Source organism: Dermacentor silvarum, chromosome 5 (genome assembly GCF_013339745.2).
Source record: "Dermacentor silvarum isolate Dsil-2018 chromosome 5, BIME_Dsil_1.4, whole genome shotgun sequence".
NCBI classification, from domain to species: Eukaryota; Metazoa; Arthropoda; class Arachnida; order Ixodida; family Ixodidae; genus Dermacentor; species Dermacentor silvarum.
In genome coordinates, this window is record NC_051158.1 from 131,813,215 (window position 1) to 131,827,541 (window position 14,327).

Sequence of the window (14,327 nt, forward strand, 5' to 3'; positions counted from 1 at the left end):
CAGAGAATATGCAACCGCGTTGGCGTGACGAAGACGTTATGATGACAACCGCGTGACGAAGCTAAAGTGACGATGATGGCATAACCACGACGGTATTACAACGGATGTATGATATTGCTTGTCCAAAGACGGGGATATCAATCACGGGGATATCATAACAAAGGCTATATAAACACGACTACAAGATGATAGCAAGATTACGATTTAATGACAAAGAAGGTTTGAAGTTTATAGAACGACGAGAGCATGCAATGTGATGACGTTACTGGAGTGATGATGATAAAACGACAGCGGTACGACGACGACAAGACAATATCATGACAACGCCTTCGGGGCGACGATGGCATGACGAGAGTCACATTAGGAAGTTATAACGACAACGATGGCACGACCATGACTCATCACGACGACAGTATTACGAGAAACGCATGCCGACGTCTGCATGGCGGCGACACAACGACGTCAATGGTATGCCGTTCATTCTCGGAGTTCTGTTGCTTCTGTTATAGCATGTCGGCATGTTGCTTTGGCTATAGCATGGCTGCGGTATGTTTAATTCGCGTACCCGACATGCGCTGCCTTCAATATAAGTCCATTTGACGATGACCCTCACCTGTCATAAGTTGAAGGCACGCAAATAACTCTATCACGGCGAAGCAGTGACGACGACGGAATTACAAAAAGAAACCGGATGATGTCATTGGAACGACGAAGGCGGTATGAGGACGAGGCCTGAGGACAATGGCATAAGAAAGGCACGAAGGCGCTCTCGCACTGAACGTGAACCCAAACCGAAAACCCAACTCCATGCTACAGCAGTGAGTAGACGACAGGAGAGATGGAAAGCGGGAGACAAAGAAGAAAATCAGAGAGGAGGTTTGGAAAAGGCAACTGCCGATTTCCCATGGAGGAAGGAAAATACTAGGAGGGAGCGTCACGTGATTCCGCTAGCCTCGGCCAGCCAGCCTCCTCTGAAGCCGATCCTCCCTCTCTCCAGGGCCTTGTGCGTGGTGCCATTTGGGTAGGAATAGGCCCACAAGGTTGCCGGACAATTCGCGATTGTTTGGTACGTCGTAACCCTTAGTGGCGCCTGCCGTCACAAGCTAGGAGGCATGAATTCGGGTGCTTTTCTGCTACTGCGCGCGTCGATGTTCGCTTCGAATGCGATGCCATGAAACCTGATAACGCACTCTACAAGAGAAACTTTCAAAACAACAATGAAACGTTTTTACTTGTCATGCCGTTAGTCATGTGGCTGAAATATTAGAAGCGTCCCATGATGACCCGTCATCAGGCCACTTGGGTGTGCAGCGAACATTCGCCAGAATCCATGCAAAATATCATTGGCCCAATTTATTAGCGTCAGTGGAGCAACAACGTGAAGACATGTCGCGAATGTCAAAGGCGCAAAATACCACCAATAAAGCCAGCTGGCCTTTTCCAACCCATAGACCCACCTATAAGTCCATTTTAACAAGTTGGGATGGATCTTCTTCGACCGTTTTCCACATCATCATCAGGGAAGAGGTGGATCGTTATCGCGACAGAATACTTGACACGATATACTGAAACTGGCTGCCTTGAGCGGGCAACCGCGGTCCAAGTTGCCAAGTTTTTTGTTCACAACACAGTGCTTCGACATGGTGCCCCAATGGCTCTCATAACAAATCGAGATGCAGTATTTACAGCTGAGTTGATGCAGTTCTTGATGGCGGTGACTTACACGTGTCAGAGAAAAGGCACTGCATACAACCCCTTAACAAACGGGTTGACGGAGCGCCTGAAGCGCGCATTAGTCACATGTTGTCAATGTATGTTGACCTGGAACATAAGGCTTGGGACGAGATCCTACTTTACGCTACATTCGCTTACATCACGGCCCTACATGAGTCCACTCGTGTTATTCCGTTTGAACTTGTCTGTGGACGCACCGTCACAACAACGCTGGAAGCCATGCTGCCAGCAGATAATGACGACGGCAACCTGTGTGACGTTGACGAGTTCCTACAAAGAGCCAAAGAAGCCCGCCAGTTAGCACGGTGCCGATTACGCCATCAACAATGCAAGGACACACGTTCTTACAACAGGCACCGCCGAATAGTTCAGTAAAAGCCGGGTGACAAGGTATGGGTATGGATACCAGTGCGACGTCGAGGACTCTCAGAAAAGCTACCTTGACCGTACAGTGGCCCGTATGAGGTTATCCGCCGACTAAGCGACCTGACTTACAAAGTCATCCCTCGTGGAGTCCAGTGCACCAAACGCCCCAACATTGCTGAAATTGTCCACATCATCCGCATGAAGCCCTATTACGAGCGACAATGAAAAGCCCCCCCCCCCCCCCCCCACAGACACACTTAACTCCCCTCCTTCCTGCATCAGGCCTATGCTTATTGGGAGAGCGAGTAATGCCGCAAGTCTGCACTATACGCATGTCTTCTACGACGGTAGCCAGCGAGCCACTCTGTCAGAAGAGCGTCTGCTACATCTCACGCGCCTGCTTGGTTTCGTGGGGTGGCCCAACGTGTGCCACTCGTGCACGTGCACGAGACAATGGCGCGGGCCATCAATTGGAGAAGACGGAGAAGTACGTTCAGCACACAGACGCTCTTGTGGAACGTTCTTTTAAAACTCTTCGTGTACATAGCTAGTTTCAGGGCTCAGGTTCGCCCTTAATAAACCGGTTATTTCATTTTACCCCTCGCAATACCGTTACAATATTTACGTATTTATACAGCCGATAAACCTACCATACTTACGTTGTATAGCTGTCTAATAATTTGCGACTTTTCTCAGTTTTGTGATTTTTCTGCAGCTGTATAAGAATACACTGTTTCTGAATTGTTTTGAAATACAAGCGCCTGAAGAAGCATCGAAAGATAATGTCGAAAAAGGAAATTCCTATGAAGCACCATCTTTGAAAAAAATTCACAGCATACCCACGGGGTTAATGATGATGAGTGGGCGAAGCTCCGGAGGGAATCATCGGATCTCCCGCTTAAGGGGACGATAGCACAAACGCGTTAGAAACGTGCAGTACTCTCTAGTAAGGGGGAGCGGCCACAGCGTCTTACGCAGCCATTTACACATGCCGGAACGTGCACCGCGTTTGCCGACGCCATCACATGACTGCCGAGAGAGTATACCCCCCGTATTCATAAACGCTCCTCGACTTGAACTTGACTTGCCACCGCTTTGGGCAGCGCGTTCGAAACGCGTTGAAGGTAAGGCGGAGAGGCCACAGCGTCTTACACCAGCTTCTTACACGGGCCGTAACGCGCTAGCACAAACGCGTTAGAAACGCGCTAGAAACGCGGCCTTTCGTTAATGTTGGGCATTTATTGCCATCGTGGTGCGTGTGTCCATGTCCGCTTCGTGGCGTAGTGGGCTAACGCCGCGCGCTCGGAAGCGAGGGGTCCCTGGTTCGATTCCGCGCTACGGACACAACATCGGAATTTTTTTTCTCATTTTTCTCAGACTGGTTACACACTACTACTACGACGACGACGACGGGGACGAACGGGTGCCGCTATAAGGAGCTTCGCCCCTAAAAGTAAAATCGTATTGTCGCAAGTACTATGGAAAGTCAGAATGAGTCCTGCTTTAACATAAGTCTTTATCATATGTTGTGTCATTGTCATGGCTTCCTACAATACCTATAGAGCATAACAATGCTACAGGAAAATCATTGCATTTACCACGCTTGACCTTTTACATGTTATTGTTCTCCGAACACTCAGTGAGAGACAGCCAACGTTGCTAGCGACGATGCTTACCAGCATACATTTCAACATAAAAACCTAATGCATTATCATGGGCAGGTCCCGCGTGGTTCCGTTTTAACCAACATTGTTCGCAGCTACATCTTAGTGTGTTACGCACTGCACCTTAGTGAATTAAATATTTCCCTTGAAAATCCATGCTGCGTCTCGCAAAACGTAGGTTTATTTCTTTCTGCCGAGCCATTTGCCCACTTGATACTGTAACGCCTTGGTTTAAGGCGAAATGAAGAAGAGGAGGACGACGGATCTTTCGGTGCCGTGCGCACAACAAAACTGGTGATGTTTTCCTATACTCTCATTCATCACCTGTATATAAACACGCCTGATACGTAACAGTTTTGTGGTGGAAGGGGCTGGGTCCTCAACCACGCAACACGGTTCTGCAACCACCTGATCTCCGCCGAAGCCACCACCTTGCTGGACTGCCGCCGTTGCCGCTGGTGGTCGAGTTGTCTCGCGGCTAACACGGAACCCGGACTGTACCAGTTCCTGCAGCTGTAGCCCCTGCCCTGGTTACAGCGGCCCCTTCGGTACCTGCTTCTGCCGCGGCTGGCCCCTGGCAGCGTCAGCACCTGATAGAACCTCGCACGTGGATGAGTGGCTCACTCACTACGAATGGGTGAGCAACTATTACCGTTGAGATGCGGCAACTCAGCTGTCCAACGTCAGGTTTTTCTTAACGGACACGACACTTGTGTAGTTTGAAAACCATGAGGATGCCCTCACGACCTGGGATTGGTTCGTGTATGAAATAATGGAGTTTTTAGGACTCAGTCGCGAAGAGGAAGCAGGCTGAACAAACGCCGCTGCAAAGAGTCCATGTGCAAGGCGAGACGTGCACGACGTATATTGAGGCTATATTGAAGCTCTGCAAGACCATCAACCCTCGCATGTCAGAGGAGGACAGCGTCGGCCACTTCTTAAAAAGAATTGCCGAGGATGTACATCACTTCCTCATCGGGAAAGAGACCCTTGGTACGGTAGCTGAGGACATACGGCATTGTGGTACATTCTAGACCCTGAAGATGCGGCATATCACACCTAAATTCGGTCGGTTACCGAATGGGGCTACCGTTTCAAGTGTTACACTACACGTCATTTGAACTCGCATCTACAATACAAAAGATAGTATGAAAAGAGCTCACCCGACACGCGCACTTGACCCCTTATTGTGATGCACCAATCCTGGTCAGCTCTCATCACGTTTATATCGCTGCTACTGGCGTCGAGGACTACAAGTACAGTTCTCGCTCGCCACTGAGGCCACAACGCAATCACTACGCAGAGTCGATGTACGAAGATGGCTTCAGCTATCCTCCTCAGCCGGCCGCTACCCACCAGGAGCCGGATGAAGATGCATTTCCCACAGCGCTGCGACAATGCTTTTCAGGAGTACAACGCATATCGCCAACCTCTAGTGTATCATTGTTGTGGTGCTACCGGAAACATGGCTATGTTCTGTCGTCGGTGCAGGGAAACATAACGATACGAGCCGCCATCAACATTTCATCGCGCCGGCAATGGTCACAACAACGATCCCAGGTCTGCCTATTCCAGGAGCACCTCACGACAACAACATCGGCGCAATAGTCCTCCCTCTACTTACCGTAGTTTGACACCTCAGTCCACCCGAATACACCGCTCGCCTTCACTGCGACGGCGGCTCTCAACACCGCCGCCGCCGGGAAACCAGCCGGCGCGACCAATGGAGGTGACGTCGCAGGTCATGATTTACCTCAGATGCATCCACCAGTTACGATGCTCAAAAACAAAATACACGTTTTAATAGATGGAGTACGTGCAACGGCTTTAGTGGACACTGGTGCAACCATTTCTGTTATGAATCGTTCGTTCAAAGATCGCATTGGCCGCAAAGTTATGTTTTCTTGGCAGGAATGGACAAGATTTCGTGGTTTCGGCGGGGAAATACTTCTTCCAATGGGAGTTTGCGTTAAGATCTTGTTGGTCGGAAATGTGTTCCAACCTGAGTTCCTGGTTTTGCAGCGGCGCACACACGACGTTAATCTCGGTATGGACTTTCTCCAAGAGTGTGGTGCTTTCGTCGACTGTGGGGCCGATGAACTTTCAGTCAGCAGTGAAGTTTTTCCTGCCTCGGTGACGAGCTGCCACCCGCGGAAGACAGACTGGCTGTTTCCGATGAACTGACAGTGCCACCATGGTCCATGCGGTCAGCTGCCGTGTAGGTCCGTCTCTGCCATATCTCCCATTGATGCCGTCGTTCAGCCTCTCACCGGTCAGTGTGCTAAGAAAGACATCTTAGTGTCCCGCTGCATTGTTTCGATTAGCAACCGAGCCACATTTTTGTGGGCACTTTACTGTTCGCCAGGGCCTGTTATTCTTCCTCGAGGAATGAAGATCGCCGTCTTTGATGATGCCATCGGAAATTATGTCGCTGCCGTTAACGACGAAGGTCAAAAACGCTTGGCCGTTTGCGAATGCAGTTGCTCCTACGAGTCGCAGATTTTGAGTCTGGTTAGTGCGAACCTACGGTCATACGAGCGACAAAGATTGGTCGAGCTATTGGAAAGACATGCTTCTGTGTTTGGATTCTGCGAGAAGGACAAGCGACTATCTTTACACTGTTCCCGAGCTCAGCACAGGATCGATGCAAGCTCTGCTCATTAGGTCCGGCCAAAACCTTACCAAGTATCGTCATCGGAGCGGAAAGTTATTGCCAAACAAGTTCACGATGCGCTGCAGAAGGGCGTTATTGAAGAGTCTTGCAGCCCTTGGGCGGCACCTGTCATTTTGGTTAAGAAGAAAGACGGCTCTTTGAGGTTTTGCTTTGATTATAGACAATAATACGCCATATACATTAAATATGTATATCCACTGCCTCGGATAGATGATGTCATTGGCTTCCTACTTTTCTTGACTAGATTCACTAGGTATTGGCAGGTCCCTGTGCACCTTGCTGACAAGAAGAAAGCAGCATTCATGATGCCCGAAGGACTGCATCAATTTAATGTTACGCCGTTTGGGCTTTGCAATGATCCCGCTACTTTCGAAAAGTTTGTGGACTGGATTCTTCGTGGTCTGAAATGGGAGCTATGTTTGTGCTATCAGGTGACGTCGTAATTTTCAGACGTACTTTTTCAGAGCACAACTCCCGTTTATACCTCATTTTAGACTGCATCGAAAAGGCCGGCTTGGTTTTGAATTCTGAGAACTGCCGGTTTGGCGAATTACAAGCACTAGTCCTTTCTTCACCTGGTTAGCAAAGATGGCGTCAGGGCAGACCGCCGAAAATAGAAGCAGCCGGTGCCTTTAAGCCACCTCAGTCATTAAAATAACTCCGCAGCTTCCAGGGTTTATGCTTCTATACTTTCGACGGTTTCGTGCCTAGATTCGCGGACATTGTTTATCCTTTGACAATCCCCGCAGGGGCGTCTGCGTGAGCAGGCGTTTGGTGTGCTGCGACACCACGGACCCGAGCACAAGAGGGTTGGACCCTCCCGCGTGTCGCCGTGCGCGGCTTAGCCGTGTCTGGGGAAAGGGGGATCCTGGAGGTTGAGCCGATGCCGGGTGTTTGGACCTTTAATGCCCCCCGGCAGAGGCAACACACCTCTTCGGCCTCTGCTTCACATAGACGGCACCTCCAGACTGACCCACCTGGAGGAAATCGGCAGTCGCCTTTTCCTGTCCCCCTCTTCAATCTTTTGTCTTTCTCTCTCACTTTTCCATCTGTCCTGTCTTCTAGTCACTTCTTCTCACTTCCGAATTTCTGGGCGGCAAGGGTTAACCTGGTGTAGCTATCCAACCTTGGGTATTTTATATTAGGTTATAGCGGCGATGCATGGCTGGCGTCTGCAAGCATTCCATCCTTGTAGCGTCCCCTTGTTGGGCTCGGTGGTGGGTGGCTACCATCGCCGCCGAATTTAGCAATTTCATATGGCAAATCCTTTTCCCCCACTTCCTGATCGCTCCCTGAAAAGGGGGCGCACCGATGACACTTTCAACTTTTTCATGAAACCCAAAGAAATATTTCCCAAGTACCATGTCATTCATAGCCAACACGAAACGAAGACAGTCTGTACTATATCTCCATTTGTCGTAGCAAAATGCCTGACAGAAGCAATCGGCCCAGGTTACAAGGTAACTAAGATGGGAAGCGGAGACCTGCTTCTGGAAGTGCGTGATAAACCCCAGTATAACAAATTGTCTAAACTTGTTGCATTTGGTGACATCCCCGTCTCAGTGGGCCCTCACAGGTCAATGAACACTGTACGTGGTGTCATCTCGGATGACGACCTTCTAGAACTCAGCGAAAGCGAGCTGTTGGATGGATGGCAAGACCAAAACGTAGTAAAGGTTCAAAGAATTAAGTTAAGGCGTGACGACAAGGAAATTCCCACAAAGCATGTAATTATCACGTTTGGAACAAGTGACCTTCCAGATTCAATCGAGACGGGATATTATAAGCTCCGTGTACGACCGTACATACCCAATCCGCGCCGATGCTTCAAGTGTCAGCGTTTTGGGCATGGGTCTCAGAGCTGCCGAGGGCGCGCTACTTGTGCAAAATGTGCTTCTAAAGAACACGCCTCAGATAACTGCACTTCCACAACCCATTGTGCCAACTGTGACGGAGACCACCCCGCCTATTCGCGATCGTGCCCGTCATGGAAGAAAGAAAAAGAAATATTACAGCTCAAAGTCAAGCTAAACATTTCCTTTCCAGAGGCGCGCAAGCGTTTTTCTGCCCACAACCAGTCCAGTCCTTCCTACACCGATGTGGCGCGCCGGGGGGCAGCGTCACATCCTGCGGCGGCTGTCCGAGTCACACAGAGTGTGACAGCGGTGACACCATCAGCCCCCCTGGCAGGAGCAGCCAGTGCTGTTCCGCCCCCTACATCGCAGGGCCAGCAGTCCTCCGGGCCTGCCGGTCGCAGGGCCACTGCTCGTGCAGACCGGCCCCAAAAACCCCCTAGTGTGCCCGCGGAGCGGGCAGCAGCCAGCGCCTCTGACGAGGCAATGGATGCAATCATCACTACTCCGGCGTCCCAGGCGCCGAAGGAACGGCGTAGCTCCATGGAGCGCGTCGGGAGAAAAGAAAAATCCCGTATTACGGGGCCTGGAAAGGTCTCGTGAACTAACTTCTATCTTTCTGTACACACATCACTAACTTCTTTTCCATTATGGATACCCAAGTATTACAATGGAACGTGAGAGGACTTCTACGTAATCTTGACGATGTTAAAGAACTCCTCCGCAAATTCAGTCCAAAGGTGATGTGTGTACGAGAAACACACCTAAAATTAACACAGACGAACTTTTTAAGGCAATATGTCACTTTCCGCAAAGACCGCGACGACGCTCTCGCCTCGTCAGGGGGTGTGGCCGTAATGGTCGATAAGGGCGTTGCATGTCAGCAATTAACCCTCCGAACGTCCCTTGAAGCAGTTGCTGTCCGAGCATTGTTGTTTGGTAAACTAGTCACAATTAGCTCCATCTACATTCCCCCTTCCCATCAGCTTTCCAGAACAGAATTTCAGAGCTTCATCGATGAACTTCCTCCGCCATACATAGTCGCTGGTGACCTTAACGCTCATAGCCCCCTGTGGGGCGACTCTCGTTGCGATGCGCGAGGGCGCCTTATAGAAAATTTTCTGTTTTCTTCAGGTGAATGTGTATTGAAGAAGAAAGAACCTACGTACTACAGTATTACACATAACACATACTCGTCCATAGACTTAAGCATAGTGTCGAGCACTCTAATGCCATACCTGGAGTGGTCCGTCCTCAAGAACCCCTATGGAAGTGACCACTTCCCAATTATGTTGAACTCAACGAAACGAGATGGATGCTTGTCACCACCTCCTCGATGGAACATGGACTCGGCGAACTGGGAATTGTTCCGAGAGCTAACACACTTAGGCCGTGATGACATTGTTGCTCTTAACGTGGACGACGCCGTAGCATATCTAACTGGTTTTATTATTGACGCTGCTACAAAATGTATTAAACAAACTAGTGGACTGGCTCAGAAGCGCCGCATTCCTTGGTGGAACGAAGAATGTCGTAAAGCCCGCAAAAATCAAAACAAAGCTTGGGGATTGCTTCGCGATTCTCCTACTGCCGAAAATCTTATTAATTTCAAAACAGGTTAAATCGCAATGCAGAAGGACACGTCGACGTGCAAAGAGAGAGAGTTGGGAAAGGTACATTTCTGGAATAAATTCCTACACAGACGAGGCAAAAGTATGGAACAGGGTGAATAAATTAAAGGGCCGTGAGACGAACCCGCTGCCCTTAGTGAGTACCCAAGGAGATGGCCTGGAGAATCAGGCAAACTGTCTGGGCGAACACTTTGAATGTCTCCAGTGCATCTCATTATACACAAACATTCCTGAGGTTCAAAGAACGCGCAGAGCGACAGCCCCTCGATCGGAAATGTGCCCGAAATGAACATTACAACTGCCCGTTCAGTTTAGCTGAACTTAAAGCTTCTCTTGCTTGTTGCAACGGTTCGGCACCAGGTGCTGACCGTATCATGTATGAAATGATCAAGCACCTACACCCTGAAACACAAAAGACACTTCTCTCTCTTTTTAATGTCATGTGGGCTGCTGGTTCCATTCCATCTTCTTGGAAAGAGGCTATAGTAATCCCCATACTTAAACAGGGCAAGGACCCGTCCTTACCTAGTAGCTACAGACCCATTGCTTTGACAAGCTGTCTGTGCAAGCTCTTCGAAAAGATGATTAACCGGCGCCTAATCTGTGTCCTAGAAAGCAACGGAATACTAGATCCTTACCAATGTGGCTTCCGGGAAGGTAGGTCGACTACAGACCACCTTGTCCGCATCGAGGCAATCATAAGGGATGCCTTTATACACAAACAGTTTTTTCTCTCCGTATTTCTTGATTTAGAGAAGGCATATGACACCACATGGCGCTTCGGCATTATCCGAGACCTTTCCGCTATGGGTGTCCGCGGCAACATGTTGAGTACTCTGCAAAGCTACCTTTCTAACCGTACCTTTCGTGTAAGGGTGGGCCAGGCCTTGTCTAGGTCTTTCACCCAGGAAACTGGTGTCCCGCAGGGCGGTGTGCTTAGCTGTACACTGTTTATTGTGAAAATGAATTCTCTACGCGCGGCTATTCCACGAACGATGTTCTACTCTGTATATGTAGATGATGTCCAGATTGGTTTTAAATCGTGCAACTTTGCTGTCTGCGAACGACATGTCCATCATGGCTTAAATAAAGTGGCTAAATGGGCTGATGAAAACGGTTTTAGGTTGAGCCCACAGAAAAGCACATGCGTCCTTTTCACTAATAAGAGAGGAATAGTACCAGACCCTGCTATTGAGCTGTCTGGTACCACATTACCTGTAAGCAAAGAGCACATGTTTCTAGGCATCATATTGGACTCAAAACTCACATTCGTTCCGCACATGAAATATTTGAAGGCTAAGTGCCTGAAAACAATGAACTTATTGAAGCTGCTGTCGCGTACAACATGGGGCAGTGACAGGAAATGCATTTTGAACTTGTACAGGTGCCTTGTCGGCTCACGACTTGACTACGGGGCGATAGTTTACCAGTCTGCTGCACCCAGCGCTTTAAAAATGTTGGATCCTGTTCAACATTTAGGAATCCGCCTCGCGACTGGGGCCTTCAGGACAAGCCCCGTACAAAGCCTTTATGTGGAAGCGAACGTGTGGTCGCTCCACCTTCAGAGGACTTATGCCAGCTTTACATATTTCCTTAAAATAAATTCAAACCGTACACATCCTACCTATTTTACCATAAACGATACCACATCTGCCACACTATTTAATAATCGACCAACAGCGAAGCAGCCCTTCTCGCTACGCGTGAGAAAGCTCAGTGAAGAAATGGGTGCTGCACTACTTGAACATTGCCTAATGCCTCCAGCGAAGCTGCTACCGCCTTGGCAGTGGCAGCTGGTTGAATGTGACACATCGTTTATTGAAGTCACAAAACACGCGCCAGATGCACACATTCAAATGCACTTTTTAGAACTAAAGTCAAAATACTCTTGCCCTGAATTTTACACAGACGCATCAAAGTCACATGCTGGCGTTTCCTATGCGGCAGTCGGTCCGTCCTTCTTGGAATCCGATGTACTTTATCCCCACACAAGCATCTTTACGGCAGAGGCCTATGCAGTACTATCGGCGGTGAAACACATTGATAGATTGAAACTCCAAAAGGCTGTAATATTTACCGACTCTTTAAGCGTTGTTAAAGCGTTAATGATGCCGCAAAAACATAAACACCCTGTAATTATGAACCTCTACTCAGTGATCTGCTCTGTTTATGCATCTAAACAACAAATCATAATATGCTGGGTGCCTGGGCATAGAGACATCGAGGGTAATGTTCTTGCCGATCAAATGGCCACATCAATAACATCGCACGATATTAATCCTACCGCTGCTGTCCTTGTAACAGATTTGAAACCTTTCTTGCGGAAGAAACTGCGAAGCTACTGGCAACGTTTGTGGGATGCGCAAACAAATAATAAGCTTCACTTGATTAAGCCACAGTTAGGTTTCTGGCCCTCTGCATCAAAAACACGGCGAACTGATGTCCTATTCTGTCGCCTCAGAATAGGACACACATATGGTACCCACAATTTTCTATTGAATGGTAATGATCCTCCAACCTGTGGTAGATGTGGCGAGAGGCTCACCGTTCTTCACGTCCTCCTGGAATGTAGGGAAGCCGAGAGAGAGAGGAAGAAACATTTTCCTCTGGCATACCGCTGTTCTATCCCTCTTCATCCTGCTATGTTTCTTGGCAAAGAACCGCTTTTCACTACCAAACCAGTCCTCGCTTTTTTGAATGATGTTGTCTTGCATGTTATCAGCCCAAGAAATACGTAATGCATCCTCTCTCAAGAGGATGCCACTGTGATAATAGTTCAGTTTAGCCTCTGACATATCTTAGTATATCATCAATCTTTTACAATGCATCCCTCGTATCCATAGCACACTTCATTAGTCATTGCCATATTCTTAGTCTCTATAGATTTTACGCAATTTACAGCGACTATTTTAGGCCTCTTTACAGCCATGCCACATCTGTTTTATCCACACCTTCTAATTCACCATTCATATACCACTGACACGTCATTATCATCGCCTTGGCGCTCTTTGGCCGCATCTGGCCCTTGCGCCAAAAAACTCCAAGAATCAAATCAATCCTTTGACAAGTCCCTTGCTAAAAGACAGCCCATACGAGTTGACACCTGAATGCGACGGGGCATTCTCTGAACTCAAGCTTCTGCTGACATCAGAAGCGTGAGAAGCTTTCCTCTGTCCACAACGGAGGATAACGCGGGCAATCTCGAGACTGTTTTGCTGCCGTCTTCCAGCAGGAACAGCGCAATGTTTTAAGTTTGGACCCCCTGTTCGCCGAGGCCTGCAGTCCCAACGCCAGTGGTCGCTTTTTTCTTCGCGATGGATTGTTATACAAAACAAATTATTCAGCAAAGGGCACGCGGTATTTTCTGGTTGTTACCGAAAGCCTGCAATGTGACGTTCTCCGTGTCATGAATGATGATCCGACGTCAGGCCATCTTGGATTCCTTCGCACCTTACATCGAATAGAGAAGCGATTTTACTGGCCTAAGATGCGACATTCCACTAAACAATGTATGTCGAGCTGCGATAAGCGCCAGCGTCACAAGCCAACTACAAGCGCTCCGCAAGGCCTTCTTCATCCTGTAGTGCCGCCTACTACACCTTTGTAGCATGTTTTTATTGACCAGCTAGGACTGTTTCCACGATCTTCGAACAACAACCGCTGGGTCATCGTCTGAGTCGATCACCTAACTAGATACGTGGAAACTGCTGCGATATCTTCGTCCACACATACTTGCATCGCTGCTTTCTTGTTACACAACGCGATTATTTGTCAAAGTACACCTCGCGTAATTATCAGCGACCGTGGTTGCCAATTCGTCGCTGACGCTGTGGAAGGATTGCTTAGGCTCTGCACTTCGCAGTTCCGCCACTCAACACCATATCGTCCCCAGACGAATGGCCTTGTCGAACGTACCAACTGAACCCTGACCAACATGCTGGCTATATGTCTATCATCTAATCACAGGAACTGGGATGACATCCTACCGTTTATTACCTATGTCTAAAATACAGCGAAGGACGAAACTACGGACTAAACACCTTTCTACCTGCTCTACTCTCGGGCACCGCGTAGCTGCCTCGATACCATTTCCCGTTTACACTGCATACAGAGGACTCGGTTGACAAAACTGTGCCGTGCTGAAGAAGCCCGACAAACTGCTCGCGTGCGTACACTGGCATCACAAGATCGCTCCAAGGAGCGGTATGACCGCCGCCACGACTCAGTTTCATTCCAAAAAGGTGACTTGGTGCAGCTGTGGGCACCTCAGTGCAGACGCAGGTTATGCCAAAAGTTCTTGGCTCAGTATACCGTTCCCTTCACAGTCATTGACCGCATTAGGGATTTAACATATGTGGTCTCCCTTGTAAGATCACCAGGGGTGCTATGCAGGATGCCCCGAGTT